Source organism: Phalacrocorax carbo, chromosome 10, assembly GCF_963921805.1.
Source record: "Phalacrocorax carbo chromosome 10, bPhaCar2.1, whole genome shotgun sequence".
NCBI lineage: Eukaryota > Metazoa > Chordata > Aves > Suliformes > Phalacrocoracidae > Phalacrocorax > Phalacrocorax carbo.
The window spans coordinates 21445184-21460154 of record NC_087522.1 but is presented as its reverse complement, the minus strand read 5'-3'; positions in this window follow the sequence as shown (position 1 = coordinate 21460154).

Here is a 14971-nt window from a genome sequence, read left to right as displayed (position 1 = left end):
TTTGGAGCGTGATTTAACAACACATAAAAAAGTACCAATTCTCTAAAAGATAGGCCAGACTCTCAGCTGCTCTCAATCAACATTCCTCCATGAACTTTAAGCCAAGAAGTTGGCCTGGTGTCTTAAAGAGGTCCAGTCTAAGTAGTCTTAGACTTTAGTCTTTATTAAAAGATTTATGGTGCTTAATACTTGAACACACCAAACACGTGTAGGAAAATAGGTATTTCTATCCCAGGTGAGTCTGGTCTGTTTACACTCAGTTCTGTTCCAGCCTGGTTCTGGTGATGTCATGTCACAGGCTCCAAAGGAAAGTGAGAAACCTCAAAAGAAAATGATGATGGAGCAGTCAGCAGGCAGGGCGAATTTCTCTCTAACTCCATGGAGTTCGGACTTGATTCATCAGTTTTTAGTGTATTGCCTTCTGTTTTTCTGTAAACGACCCCTTACTGCTATATCAGGAAACAGTGAACAGCAGTGCATGATTTTCCTCTTCTGTATCAGACCTCACTTCACCCAGCTCTAACCTCCCCTCTCCTACCCATTTCTAATCTGTTCCAGTCTTTTCGATCTCTCTGTCTCCTCACGTGGAAATCTATTCCAGGCCCTATCACTTTTAGCGTCTGTCCCTGGAGTCAGTCCTCTTCAGCATCATTGGCTTCAAGACAGGCTGAAGTGAAAGTTTGCATGACCAGGATATGCCATAGGTTTAGCGAGTGGTGCTTAAACCTCCTTAGTTAGCTTTACCTCTCTCCCAAAGGAATGTTCTGACAGTGTCTTTGCTTTCTAGCCATCCTGTGAGTGGGCCCATCGGCACCTCTTGGATATTTTTCCTTTGTGGTTACAGCTCATCTCGAAGGAACTGTTTTGCATCCAGTGAAGCCACACAGCCTTGCTGATGGCACACACTTGCCCTCCTTTCCCCAGCGCTCCAGTTGGGGATGTGGTCAGGATGGCAGTGCATAAGATCACATCCAGCACAGCTACTCCCTGGAAGCCAAAGTGTTGCTTAGTAACCCACTCAGAGAAGTACCAGAAGCATTTTTCAATCTGTCACATTGGCAAAAAACACTGGCTTCTTGATTTAGAGGCATTCTGCTGTGCATAGCAGGGCTGTGCTCCATTACCTGGCATCCAGCACTATCTGCAAGTGAGGCAATGAAACTCCCATTTAATGGAGGGGCTTGGGGGGGGGAGGTGAGGCACAGAAATATTTGCCCAGGATTCCATGTAAAGCCTTTAGCTGATTCTCCTGGCATCTAGTCCTCATCTTAACCCCCTTCCTGTGAGAGATATTCCCTCCTTACGAAAGTGCACTCCAGGGTCCTATAGCAATTGGCCAAACAGGACCCTGCAGCACCTTCATCTATTATGAGACATTACTGCAATAAAACATGGTGTGTCATACAGAAACTGGATGAGGTATTGCAATATTTATGTTGTAAGCCTCAGTGTCATGGACAATTGCTACAGAATAATGTATGTCTTTTTTTAATGCAGTGGAGTCACAGCAGCTTCACAAGAGCACACAGAACACAGACCATCTGGGATTACGTGGTTTGCTCAGTTATTTTCAAATTATTCTGTTACAAACAGTTAAATGAAAAACATCCTCTGATTTAAAAGTAGTCTGTAAAGGCTTTTAGGTTACTTCCCTTCCCGTTTTAAGACTAATTCAATTTGGGAGCAAAACATCCAAGAACTGTGTTCTGACTTCAGAGGCTTGCCTCTTTATATGTCACTGGTTTATCCTTAAAAATGGCTTCAAAAAGTAACTTGAGGGTTTTTATTTGAGGTACCTTATTGATTTTGGTATCAACTCTCCTCAGTTTGGAAGTGAAAAGGAATTTTAAACAATGTCTATCTTTGAGGTCTGGGGTCCAGCTGAGCTCTTCCTATCCTACTTCTTGTCATCAGAGTGAGTAGAGTAATAGTCTGTCCAGCCACGGTATCACCCATTTCTGTGGCTTGCCTCCCCTTGTCAGACTGTGTCCTGGAAGCCCTCTGCAAAAAACCAAAGGGTGTTACAAGGGTCATGGAAGGTCCAGAGTGGTCTCAAGACAAGGTAGTTAGACAAGCATTCCCGAGAGGCTCTTTTGGTCTTCAGAGGATCTCTTACCCAGGACTCAATGCTGTGGTGATGAAATCAGAAAAGTTTGTTGCTTATGTGTAGCCCTTTCAGTGCAAGGTCAGTGAGGCACACAACAGTTGTGAGCTAAAGCTTGACTCAGCATAAAGATGAAAAAACATCCCGCAACGTGAGAAGATCCTGACTTGATTTCTGAGGACTTTCTGAAGAAGTGAGTACATTCCTCTGGTATTTCCCAGTCTAATAGATAAATTTGAGTACGGGCTAAAGAGTCTTTCAATTTTGTTGCACATAGTTGCATTTTTATTGCACATAGTTTAAGAAATACAGAAAGTGATCAAAAAATGGTCCTGATGACTGCGGTGTGGCCAGCGTAAGAGCAATTGATGACCTGCTGTGGGTCCAAACGCAGAAGTGGCTACATCACACAAATATTCAGAATGAACTGGCTTCTCTAGGGGGCAGGGAGCATTTTTGGCAGGGGAGCCAAAGACTGTGGAGGCCTGATCTACATTTTAATTCTTAGAATTGGCTATGCCAATCAGGACTGATGGAAATCTTGCCCTTGTGATGCTTTGCGCTGTGGAAAGAGGCTTTAGAGAAGCACTAAGTGTACAATGCATCATTTGTTTTAAAAGTAGCAGGTTGTCTATTTCCAGTCTTCTGATACATTGACCTTGAATTTTGTTCGTAATTAAATAGTCTTGTCTTACCAGTTAGCCACTGAAGCAAAAGAACTATTGTTATAAAGAGAGCGGGCTAGGGAAGAGCAGGTGGACGGGGTAACTTCTAGGCAATACTGAGAAAGCACATCCGCTCCCTACATTCACAGGGGAAGAGCACCTCTGTCTTTGCACGTTCTGCACATTCTGCATGATAAAATTATTTGAGCTGAGAGAGATTTTAGAGCAACTGAGTTAGCTACAAAGCAGGGGATATTCTAGTAATGTTAACTCTTGTTGTTTAGCTTTTGCGGTTTTTATCTGCTCATATACTCACAGCCTTCCTTTCAACACTGGGGATGCCGTAGGTTATCTGTCTCACCTAACTGGGATCTGCCTGCCCCTATGGAAAGAAAAAAAACCAAAGTGGCTTGGAACTCGCTCCACTTCCTGGCTGTACATACCCCCACCTATACATGGTTTATGTGTATGTTGAGTGACTGCATCATAGTGGCTTTTGTAATGCAATAACTGTGGTGTCAAGGTAACGTGGTTGGAGAAAACGAGGAATACTTGAATAGAAATTCAAAGAAAAGGCGATACAGCTGAAGATGTTTTCTTAATCGGAGCCACCACCATGTTTTCTAAAATATGCCAACTTCTGTGTCCCCTAAATAGCCTTTTATCCTCTTTGCAGCAGAAGAGGACTTAACTTTCGTGTCTTTGCTCTGAGCTGGAGCCGTTCGTGTTCAGTCTTTTCATAATGTGCTGATTAAATTGAAAAGCTAACCTTGTGATGGGTTTGCCAACTTCTGTAGTTCCCCACCAGAATAATCTAATGCCAGTCAGTGAATAGCCTGGAGGAGGTTTGGGTGCTGCCGACTGAAGTGTGCCATTGAAATGTTGGTCTTCAGGGCAATAGTGATAGGGAGGTTTTGTATCGATGCTTGTGAGAAAAACCCAACAGTCTCAGATGAAACCGATTGTCCTGTTAGTCACACGGTAAGCGCTGAGGTGAGTCAGGACAACTAAGTGAGGGGAAAAAAAAGGACTCCTGCCTGAAGAATACCCCAGATACCACTCATAGGTCAGAGGAAAAACCCTTCTGTGACTGATCATGGGGTGGCAAGTGGGTGGGTCTGCAAGGCTGGAGAACACGTCACTATAGCGTGTTTGTCACTGTGTCTTCAATTATATAAATGTACCAGAATAGGAGAAAAATGCCCATCATTTCTTTCAAATTCCTTTTCAACTATGTACACCGCTTCCAGGTTGCCTGTTGCTACCCACTGTGAGGCCTCGTTGGAGTTTACACTATGCTGCTTGGTATTCATTTACTTTTGGTGGCCACAGAATAAGGATACAGGTTTGGGAACCAGTACATAATTGTAAGGACAGCCTCTTTGTTATTTTTTCTCCCTTTCCCTCCTTTGTAAAGTGTGAACCTTTCTTTTGAACTCTGAAGTGACTGTATCGTTACAATGTGTGTATGTAGAGATTTGTTTGACATAGCTTGTGTGGAGGACCTTTGCTCTTCTTATCTCACGTTCAGTTTTATTAAGTGCTGGATAGCTTTGCCAGCCTTGTGTGGGGGAGGAGAGGTGATGGGGTGGGTTCTTATGCTTCAAAACTTGGCTTCTTTTGGGGGGAATTTGCCCAGCTTTACCTAGAGCAGTATGAGAATCCAGGCTGCTCCCAACTGTTCTTCAGTCGTCCCGATCTGATTTCTTCCAGGAGAAAGAGATTGGTCTTGAAACCCTCAGAAAGGTATGTTGCTTAATGCTATAAGCCAGAACTGACCAAGGAGGCCCATCAGTTTGTCATGCATGGAGACTTGCATGATGTCTCACTCCCATCTGAAGGTGTCTATCTGAGCACAGAGTGAATCACACCCTTCGCTCATGACAACTGACATTGCTCCGTGGATGCTAATGGAGCTACTGCAGCTTGCACCAGCCAAGGATCAGCCCTTCTGTGTTTTGGTGGTTAGGAAACCCATGAGTGAAATTCTAGAGCGGTTTGAGAGAAGAAGGTGCTGTGTGTTGGAAACCTTTCAACTTTGCAGGATTTCTTTGGTATTCATACACATTTGCAGGAATGTATTCCAAGCATCTTGTACTGTTATTAGTAACTTGTACTGTAGTTTGTTAGCAGTGTTGACTACCTACATAGCTAATATTCTGTTGCAACTTAGAAAAAGTGTAAACGATTGCAGAAAACAGGAGTTTAGAACTTGTATGTACTTTTTCTTTTTTTATATTAAAGCACTTCGATTAAAAGTACAAGGAAAAATGCTCCTGTAGCCTTTGTTGTACATCCAAACAGATGTGTTGAGGGAGAGGAGAGTGCTCTCTTTCTGAGATCTTCCTTGTTTGTTTTGGTACTAACAAAAAGAGATGGTCAAACTCTGGGGAAGGACTCTGGATGTTAAAGTTTATTCAGCAAACAGAAGATGTCAGCAACCTAGTCCAGTATATATAATAAACGAACGGAGTCCCTGTGGCTGAAGCCGAAGCATCTGAGGGATTGCCGAGCCATTACTAAGTGGTGATTCACACAGAGGTGAGTAGCTACAAAAGGGGTGGTAACTGGGGAGGAGTTAATGAATGAGTCCACTGTGTAATATACCACAAAGTACCTCAGAGGTCACTGGGAGTCTTTTGATGTAAAAGTGGAGGAAAAGCATCTACCATCCAGGGTCACTTCAGGAATACTGCAAAGTTGTGGGTTTGGATACCGGAGGAGGGGTATTGGAAAACGGCAGCACACGCAGGCAACAACAAATGGTCCCCACCACACGTCCCAGAAATGGTTTTTCTCTACCCTTCCCCCCGCCCTGCCCCGATATGTGCATATCCAAATACTTTTCTGGATCACATCACTGTGGGATTGGTGTGCGTAAACAGACATCTCTAAAGCAGCTTGTGATTTGGTGATCTCAGCCCAGCTCTTAGTAGCCAGATGCCCATAATATGAAAACAACCATCAAAACTGTCTCTTTTGCTGGCACTGTTTAATCAAAGGGACAATGGGAGAGAATGGCAGTCTTATTTCTACAAAGAGCCCTTCAATGTCAAATTTGCCATACAGTAGAGTAGCATTCACCTCTGTGGCACAGACCACAGCCACTCCAGAGAGGAACAAAAGCTCTCAGACAGCACGCAATTAATTCGGCATCTATTAAACCAAGCACGGGTAATTTTGAAGGAACGTAACAGATTTCTGCTTTAAATTATTCTAAGCACTATTTTTTTTAACTCTACATGGTACGTACAGCTCAAAGTACAAAACAGAAGGCTGTGTTTCTGGCAGATGTTATCCTCCCAGTAGCTGTTTTACATCCCCAGCATCTCATAATCCTGAGACAAAAATCAAGTAAAGCACAGCAGAGGAACAACATTAAAATGCCACTGGCTTTCCTGCTGCCCACAGCCATGATCAGGTGCCCAATGCAGGAGCAAACAATTAGTTCCATGACCAAGGGAACTAATGAACTCTGGTTTCCTATGGATTTATGACAATATGTTGCCTTGGTGCCAGAGACTTGAGGAGTTAGTCTTTCTGCTAATATCTTGAATCCAGATGAGGATTTTATCAGCCGTAGTCTCTGGAATGGCTTAATGAACTTTGAAGTAGTGATACATTTAGAAAAAAAAAAGATACATTGCACTGTACATGCAGTGAAAGATGAAATTTAGTGGTGGGGATTTACAAGATAATTTAAAAACACAGATTAAAACAAATATAGCTTGCCTGCTAAGACCTAAAAATGGGACTGCCGCTGGTTTTATTTCTGTAATGTCCGTCTACACTTTTGCCAGTGCAACTCTGTTGAATAATAGCGTGGCTGCCAATGGGGTAGTTCCGATAAAAGACACAGAGTAGTTGCAGCCGTAGAGTACAAAGGTGTAAATAAACAATATGTTTTCACAGAGGAGGAAAATTACCCAGAGATCTAAGCTGGACATGTATTTTTAAATCTATTTACAAGTGATTTGGAAAAGAAGATGAAAAATGAGGTGAGAAGTTTACTGAGAATGAAAAACTGTTCTGGGCAGTCAAAACAAGAGTTGACTGTGAAGAGTTGCCGAAGTTTTTCATGATAATGAGGGACTGGGTTGTAAAATGACAGATGAAATCTACTGTCGATAAATGCACAGTAATGCTTCTGGGGAAAAAAACCCACCCTAATTATACATGCATAATGAGGGGCTCTAAATCAGCCATCACTGCACAGGAAAATGATCTCGGCGTCGTCGCTAATTCTGAGAAAATGACAGGTCAAGGCTGAGCAGGTGTCAAAAAAGCAAGTAAAATGTTAGGAATTACTAGGAAGGGAGAAAAAAAGGAGAAAACAGAAAACATCATTATGTTCCTGCATAAATCTGTGGTTCGGTCCTGTGCTGGGTAGTGTTTGCAGATTCTCTGACCCCCACCCTCCCATTCCCACAGCCCAGCACGCAGCCAAAAAGCCTGTGGGACAGCCAAAGCATTGGCGCTACAGGGCAGTTCCAACCAAGGAGAGAACAAATGCGCTGGGACTCACTGGCTGTCAAAAGAGATGGCAAATGAGAGACAGCTTTGCAGGTTTGCCAGGAACCAGCCGCCACCGCGAATGAGCCACACCTCGAGCCCCACACGTCCCAAAGCATCTGGCTTCCTGCGGCTGAGCGGACACAGCCCAGCTTCTCATATTTTTGGCCCCAAGCTTCCTTTAGAGGTCATTGTTAGGGAAGGTTATTTCCCCAGTCAGCACCGTACTTTGGTTCTCACATCTTATATTAGCGCAGTTTATTTCTGTCCCTGGACATGTTTTTCTGCCACTTTAGTATGTGCCCATACTGGGGGAGGAAAATCTATTTGACACTTTAACCATAGTCCTTCTCCAGCAACTTACGCTGTGCCTACTTATTTTGTTCAATACAGTTGATAAAATGTCATCAAACAGCTTGTGGTTGAAGCTTTCAGCATTTTTCTGGCACAAAAACTGTAATGAAACATACTCAGCAAACCACAGCTAAACTCAGGGGGCACAAACCTAGCACCACATAAGCAGAGGGCAGCAGAGAGTGAACACCCCATCCACTCCTGTGGGACCAGGATTTCATCTCTAAGTGTAGGAGCTTCCTAAAAAGTTACAACAGTGATCACAAAGACTGAAGGTGGCCTTTCACAACAGCAGAAATTGATTTAATGGCTTTTTATTATGTGGTCCCAAAAGGCCCTAGTGCAACTATCTGTTTTGATACCACAATAGCTCACTGCTGTGCAGCCTCTGCTTTAGTGATTTCTTTTACATGCCCGCTTTATTCCCAGGAAATAAGAATCCACAGGAATTGAAAGAGCCTCCTCCCCAAGGTTGCCTGCCTGTGCTGAACAGAAGAAAGACCCGTCAGTCTTGAGGAGAAGCTACGGAGAGCAAAGGTACCTCCCCAGCAGTCTGACCTTGGCAAGGAGGCAGGGGACTCAACATTTGCGACAGGCAGCAGCTCCCTTTAATAAATATTTCACGGCAGAGAACGGCAGACTTGGGGAGAAAATGGAGGGCAGGGTTCAGCCTGTGACGCAAGGTGATGTGACCGGACCTTGTCTAGCAGGGCTGGAGGCCACCTAATTGGCATTCCTGCGCCATGCTTACGAAAAGCATTCTGTAGTCCTCTGGGAACACAAAAATAATTAAAAGGCCCCTCAGCACGCAGTGTTGCTAATGGGCTATTGCCTGCCATGTGATGTTTTTGTGCTCAATTAGAGCTGAGCAACACAGACTGCTAAAAATTCACGTCTCCCTCTGAGAGACACCTGGGTGGACCGAGCCTCCTCTTCTGCTGCCCAGTGGCCCTTGTCGTGCATTGCCCTGCAGCGTTTGCGATAAGGAGGTGAAGGTAGAGGCGACGCCTAAGCTTTGTGCAGCAGAGTATACATCACCCTATTTGCTGTGCTGCAGACTGAGCTCTGGCACTGGAAGCCTGAGCGAGCGAAGCCGGTCGGTTCAGAGCAGTCGTCCTAGCATAGCCAGGCACTTCCGTGGTGACCTTGAGCTGCAGAATGATTGTGCATCAGGTGTGAAGCGAAGGCCCTGGACCTCTTCCAGGCAACAGCTCGCCTGCGCACTGCATGTCTGTGTGGACCTCTGGCTTCTCCCAGCGCAGTGCAAGGCTTAGCCAGTGCCAGCTGCGGCTGCCTGGCAGAAGAATTCCTCCAATAACCTCCCTTTCGCTGCACAGATCCTGTGTGAGATGATGCTGAGAGACCTATCAACACCTTTTGCGTTTTCTCAGGAGGGATTTGGCCATCTCAAGGCAATTTCTCTCTGCAATCTCAGATTTGCCTTCTGTCCAGGCACCTCTTTTATTTACCAGCTCTGCTGTGAAGGCTGCCTTGCCAGGTCTGTATGCCTAATGCCTTGTGCCTGATGCTCTCACAAGCCTCGATACGCTTTGCAAGCCATCGGTGCTTTGTTCGGGCCAAAACAACAGTTCGTCTCCAAGGTATGGTCGGTTGAGTATTCATGGGCTAAACTTTGGGTAATTAGCATTGTTAATGTTCTCTGTGTGATATTACAGCTGTGGGCCTCATTAAAATGTTCTCCTGGGAGAAGCCAGGCGAAGAGTCAGGTGTCAGCTTTGCTTCATGTGGAAAAGCCTGCCTGTTATTCTGAGAGAATTATTTGTTTAAACACAGGATTTACACATGACGGTGTATTGAATCCCCAGTGCTTCTGACAGTCTGAGAGGTGGGCTGAGCTGCTGGGCAGCATCTGGCGTGGCTCAGATGGCCAGCCCCCGGCAGCCTTACTTCCAGAAGGGTACCTGGCCAGAGGGAGGAACTCCGCAGCAAGGATCTCCATCTCTTCTGCCTAGGAAAGCCTTGGGCCCATGGGCTCCTCCCCAAAACACAGCAGGCAGCATCCTGCAGGCTGGTCTCCCCCCATGCCCACTATGTCACTCCATCAGATGGCCCTGTCAGGTCTTATCCACTGCCTGGACAGCCCCAGCCCCAGCAGCTGCCCTGAGCAGCAGGAGGCTAATGAGAGCACTTAAAAGAAAGGAAAAAGACAAAAGACAACAGAGATCAAGCTGTTCTGAACCAAGGGAAGTTCAGATGATGAGAAGAGAAGTAGAGGTTGTATTTAATTCTCTGGGGGAGATTTCCTGTTCTTGCTACCAGGGGTGCTCCAAAGGGGAGACAGGAGAAGGTGGCAGTTGTTCCCACGATGGACTAACCTCCCTCAGCACAGGTCGCCATATGAGCCACCCTTGCAGCAAGTGTCACACCGTCCTTCAGCATTTTCCTGGGGGTAGCACCAGCTCTTGCTCCTCGCGGAGGGGATGCATGGCCCAGGGCCACCTTCCTATGACACCACCAGGAGCAGTGCTGATCATCCCACCCCGCCTCCATGTTTTATACAAGGAGTGGGAGGGTTAAGCATGTTACCACCCTGGGCAGGGCAGATATACCCCAGTAAGAGGCCTGGAGGAGTCCATATACCTCAGGGACTGGGCACAACGGAACTGTGCTCTGCAGGTGGCTCTGCGTTCGCTCTGTGACCTTCCTTAGTCCTTCTCCCCCAGCCTGCCAGCAGATGGTCAGGCAATTATTTATGAACGAGAGATGAACTTCTTCAGCTGAAGGTGGCAGCTGTGGACAGATGTCTGTGCAGCACATGGGCACGTACCAGCTGTTTGCAGGCTTTGAGCACAGGCAGGCAGAGATGCCCATTAACAGAGACAGAGATGTAGCACCATGCGTGCTGGCTCCAGACCTGGCCTGCCAGTAACAGCACAGAATTTAAAGTATAAATACTGGTGCTGCAGTTATTTTTTTAAGTTTATTTTTATTTATTTTTAAGTTTGACCCAGTATGCCTCCAGTATTGCTTACTGGGGTGCCTTCATGGGAGCACAAAGATCTGGGCTTGTACGTGGGAGAACGGCTGCCTATGCAGTTAGCTTCAGTACTCAGTTCCAGGCAAAGCCTTGTGTTTTGAGATGCCACATGTGACTGTCATCTTGCCACCATCTGAAACCAATGGCTTCAGCTTCTAGGTTAGCGCCATGAGCCACCAATGTGCCCTTGTGGCCAAGAAAGCCAACGGTATCCTGGGCTGCATTAAAGGCAGTGTGGCCAGCAGGTCGAGGGGGGTTATCCTCCCCCTCTGCTCTGCCCTAGAGAGACCACATTTGGAGTGCTGTGTCCAGTTTTGGGCCCCCCAGTTCAAGAAGGACAGAGAACTGCTTGAGCAAGTCCAGCGGAGAGCTACCAAGATGATCAGGGGACTGGAGCATCTCCCTTGTGAGGAAAGGTTGAGAGAGTTGGGTTTGTTCAGCCTGGAGAAGAGAAGGCTGAGGGGGGATCTCATCAATACCTATAAATATCTAAAGGGTGGGTGTCAGGACTTTGGGACTGGGCTCTTTTCAGTGGTGCCCAATGGCACTATTGAATGGCACAGACCAAGGGGCAATGGGCACAAGGTGGAACACAGGAGGTTCCAGCTAAACATGAGAAGAAACACCTTTACTGTGCGGGTGCCAGAGCAGTGGAACAGGCTGCCCAGAGAGGTTGTGGGGTCTCCTTCCCTGGAGACATTCAAAACCCACCCGGACGCGGTCCTGTGCCCCCTGCTCTGGGTGTCCCTGCTCAAGCAGGGGGGTTGGACAAGATGATCGCCAGAGGTCCCTTCCAACCCCTGCCATTCTGTGATTCTGTTAGTTTCTCCAGCAACAGATTTTGCTGCTATTTTCCTTGGAGGGTTTGGCAGGCTGCTCAGATGGGTAATGACCATGTCTGAAGGTCTATCCCTTCCTTTCTGTTTTAGACAGATAAATGCCCTTGCCTCGCAGAGATCTCCTTTCTGTAGGTGGGAGTGGTAGGTAGGTGGCTGGAAGAGCGGAGAGATGGAGAGGCACAATGGAAGTATCAGGTTCCTGGTGTGAAGAGAAGCTGAGGGACTGGGTGGGAATGAGGGATGGTGACGGGCAAGTAGGAGGAAGCCTAAGAGGATGGGAAGTGTAAGAGAAGAGACTGCAAGATGGGGATGGAAGATTACCTGACTGCAGGGAGATTTGTCCAAGGGGATGCTGCTTTGCATCAATTATGCAAATCACCTATATGCGTTGTGCAACATTTTCTTGGTTTTGCTGTTGTGGTAGAGGAAGGCTGGCTGCTCCCTATGCTGCTGCTGCAGCCACTATCAAAGGAAATTATGTCCTTCCCAGAGCTCTGCTGACACCACCGTCTGTCAGCACACAAACTGAGATGCAAATGAACAGATCAGCCTCGATGTCTGCTGAGTTAAAAAAAACAACACCCACATAAAAAAAAAAAAACAACCTTAAGGGGGGAGGGGGAAATTGGACTTGTCTGGTGAAGACCTGTAGTTCAAAATCTTTCCTCAATGCCCTGGACATTCCAGAGACTCACCCTGTAACACATCATTTTCAGGTTGCTGTGGCAGGGCAGAGTAAAAGCGAAGCCCCCCATCTCTCTGGAAGCAAATGTGGTGATGGGGGCGTTAATGGCCATCTGTCTGTCTTACCAGTGTTATTTAATAACTGCTGTTGCATTCCTGCCTGGTTTTATCCCAGCTTCCAAAGAAAAGAAGACTAGTGCCATCGTGACATCATCTGCTTCCAGCTAATGCGTTCTAAACTCCTTTGTCATTTCAGCCAAGTATGATAAAACCCTGTAGTTGTTAGGGCCTTATAAACGTTATGAAAACATGCGGATGAGCAGTGGAGGGAGAGGGAGTCGAAACACCTTGTTAGTCCCCTCTGAAGGAAAGGACGCAGTGTGACATTACACCATATTAAACACCAGGGATTGAGAAAGAAAGATTATGAATGCTCCAGCTGAATGGAAAATTGGAGCCTGCATCTTAAAGGCATTGCAGAATCCCGTGCAAAGCAATAGAAAACCATAGGAAATAATGCATTGTTTCTTCTGCTGCTCATGGAGCATCATCTCTCACACTGTGGTTGAAAGATAAAAATGTCTGTTGGAAATGTCACAGTGGACAGCACCAGGCCAAGAGCACAGGAGGGTAAATGTGATCGCCTTGATCAGCTCGTCCTGTAAAGACCTCAGCTGGTTCATATTGGAGTACCTCCATTGAGTGCTATGCTGTCTTACACCTGCCAAAATTCAGAGTCATCAAATTTTCTGCTGAGGGAAGTGTTTAGTTCTTCTTTCACTAATAAAAGTGTAATACATCAGCAAAATTACCTGTTATACCAGGCCCTACCTGCTCTTTTAGGAACATTTCACCCGAGCTAAATCCAGTCAACATCCCTGTTGTTCTGGACCTACTCAGAGCTGAGAGGAGCCTGGGGCAGAGGAATGACATGGCGCAAAGCTTAGGAGAATCCAGTTTTTCTCTTGGACCTGTCCAAATATCCATAGTCCATCCACACCCAAGCCTTCCATGTTTCCAGAGGTGGCCTGTATTTCAGCAACAGGACTTGTGAAAAGTGGTGTCCTTCCTCAGGGAGTTGTACACAGCACTGCACCAATGGCTCCTGGAAAAATTTGACTCCTCCTGTAGCCAGGGTGTGCAGCCAAGTCAAACTGCAAAATTTGGGTCCACATTTTTGGCTGTGCCCAGTCAGGGTGTTCAGAGTAGACCTTTACTTTGCCTCATAGGTTGGAGGCAAACAGCAGAATTCAGAGGTGGCAGCACTTGCTGCAAAGCCTGTGCCATACCCAGACCTTTGCACACCTGGAGCAGAAGCTATGGAGAGAAACTCCGTATAAGAATGGGAATCACATACAAAAAAAACAATTTTGTTTCAGGAAAATTCCGAGCAGGTTTTTATACGGTGGTAGAGGCCAGAACAGTGTGATATCAACTACTAACATCTTTACTATTAACGCTAACTTTGCAGAATCGCTGGGCACAGGGATTTTATCCAATTTAAACGTAGCTCTCCTGCATTTCCTTTGCTGTGAACTCGCGCAGATGAAAGGAAGAATAATAACTATCCGGCAGACAAGAAGTTCCACGTACCGGAGATTAGCGGAGGCCCCGGTGAGGCACCAGGCTCCTGCCGGGTGCTGACATTCCCGCAGCGCTGAGCAGAGCCTGCATTCAAATTGTTTTGAGGAGAGCCAGCTCTTCTGCAGGGGCAGCACAGCGAATGAGCCGGGGAGCAGGCAAAGGGGTGCGCGTTACTCACCTCTCGCCGAGCGCAGGAGTGGCCCCTCATTATCAGCCTGGCGGACTGGCGTGTGCCTCCTTGCCTCATGCTCTGGTGCACGTGTGCCTTTCCATGTGCAGCCGTGTATCTGTTTCAGGGCTGACATGTTCATCTGATGATACATATTTAAATAATGTAAATAATTGACATGCAATAAGGAAATGTGCTTTATCAAATGAAGCGAGACCAGGCAAGGCCCAGCATCAATTCATATTCATATGCTGTGCATTCCCTCCCTGTTTAATCTGTGTTTTAAAGGAACCTATCCCTACTGGGAATTCCGCTGCCAGCCCTCACCAGCCTCGTTTTGCGCGTAGTATGCCTTCAAACTAATCCATCCTCAAAGCCAGAGGCTCATGTCAGCTTCATTTTGAGAGTGAGCATTTAATTTCTGCTTGCTCCTGTCCTTTAAAAAAACCCCAACATTTAAGCTAATAAAGGAGAAAGAGCAGGGAGGGAGTAGAGAAACAGCAACCTGACTCTTGATCCATCCATCACTGCTAAAGCCAGCATTTTATTATGAAGATGGATTTCTCCTTGCCCTCTCTCTACCCTGTGTTGACATTAGGACTCTGTGTAAGGCTCCTGAGGCCCATCTCTTCTGGGTTTAAATTCAGTGCCCCTGCTCTTCTTTCTCTTGCCTTTAAAAGTTTCTTCCCTCTGCTTATTTTGTACTGGCAGCATAAAGTTTTGCATGACCGAACAGGGACTTATTTGTAGTGCCCAGTGAGCCTGACGGCAAGCACTGGGTGAACAGTACAAATCTTCCCTAAATCCAGCCCGCCTTTGATCCAGCCGTGGGTGTACCCTTTTCAGTCTCTGTGCTTCACAGCGTTTGTGGCGTTCCTTCTTTGTTTTGGGGAATGTGTGGAGCGGCACTTTTATTAATCGTGTGCCGCAGCCTGCGAACAAATTAGCATGTGTGCACAAAGGTGCTTTCCTGGCCACCCTATCCATGCAGCTCCCCTTAATTGGTGTGAGCATGGCAAGGGAGAAGCTGTCAGGCAGGCACTACATTTAGCTTCGCTCTTT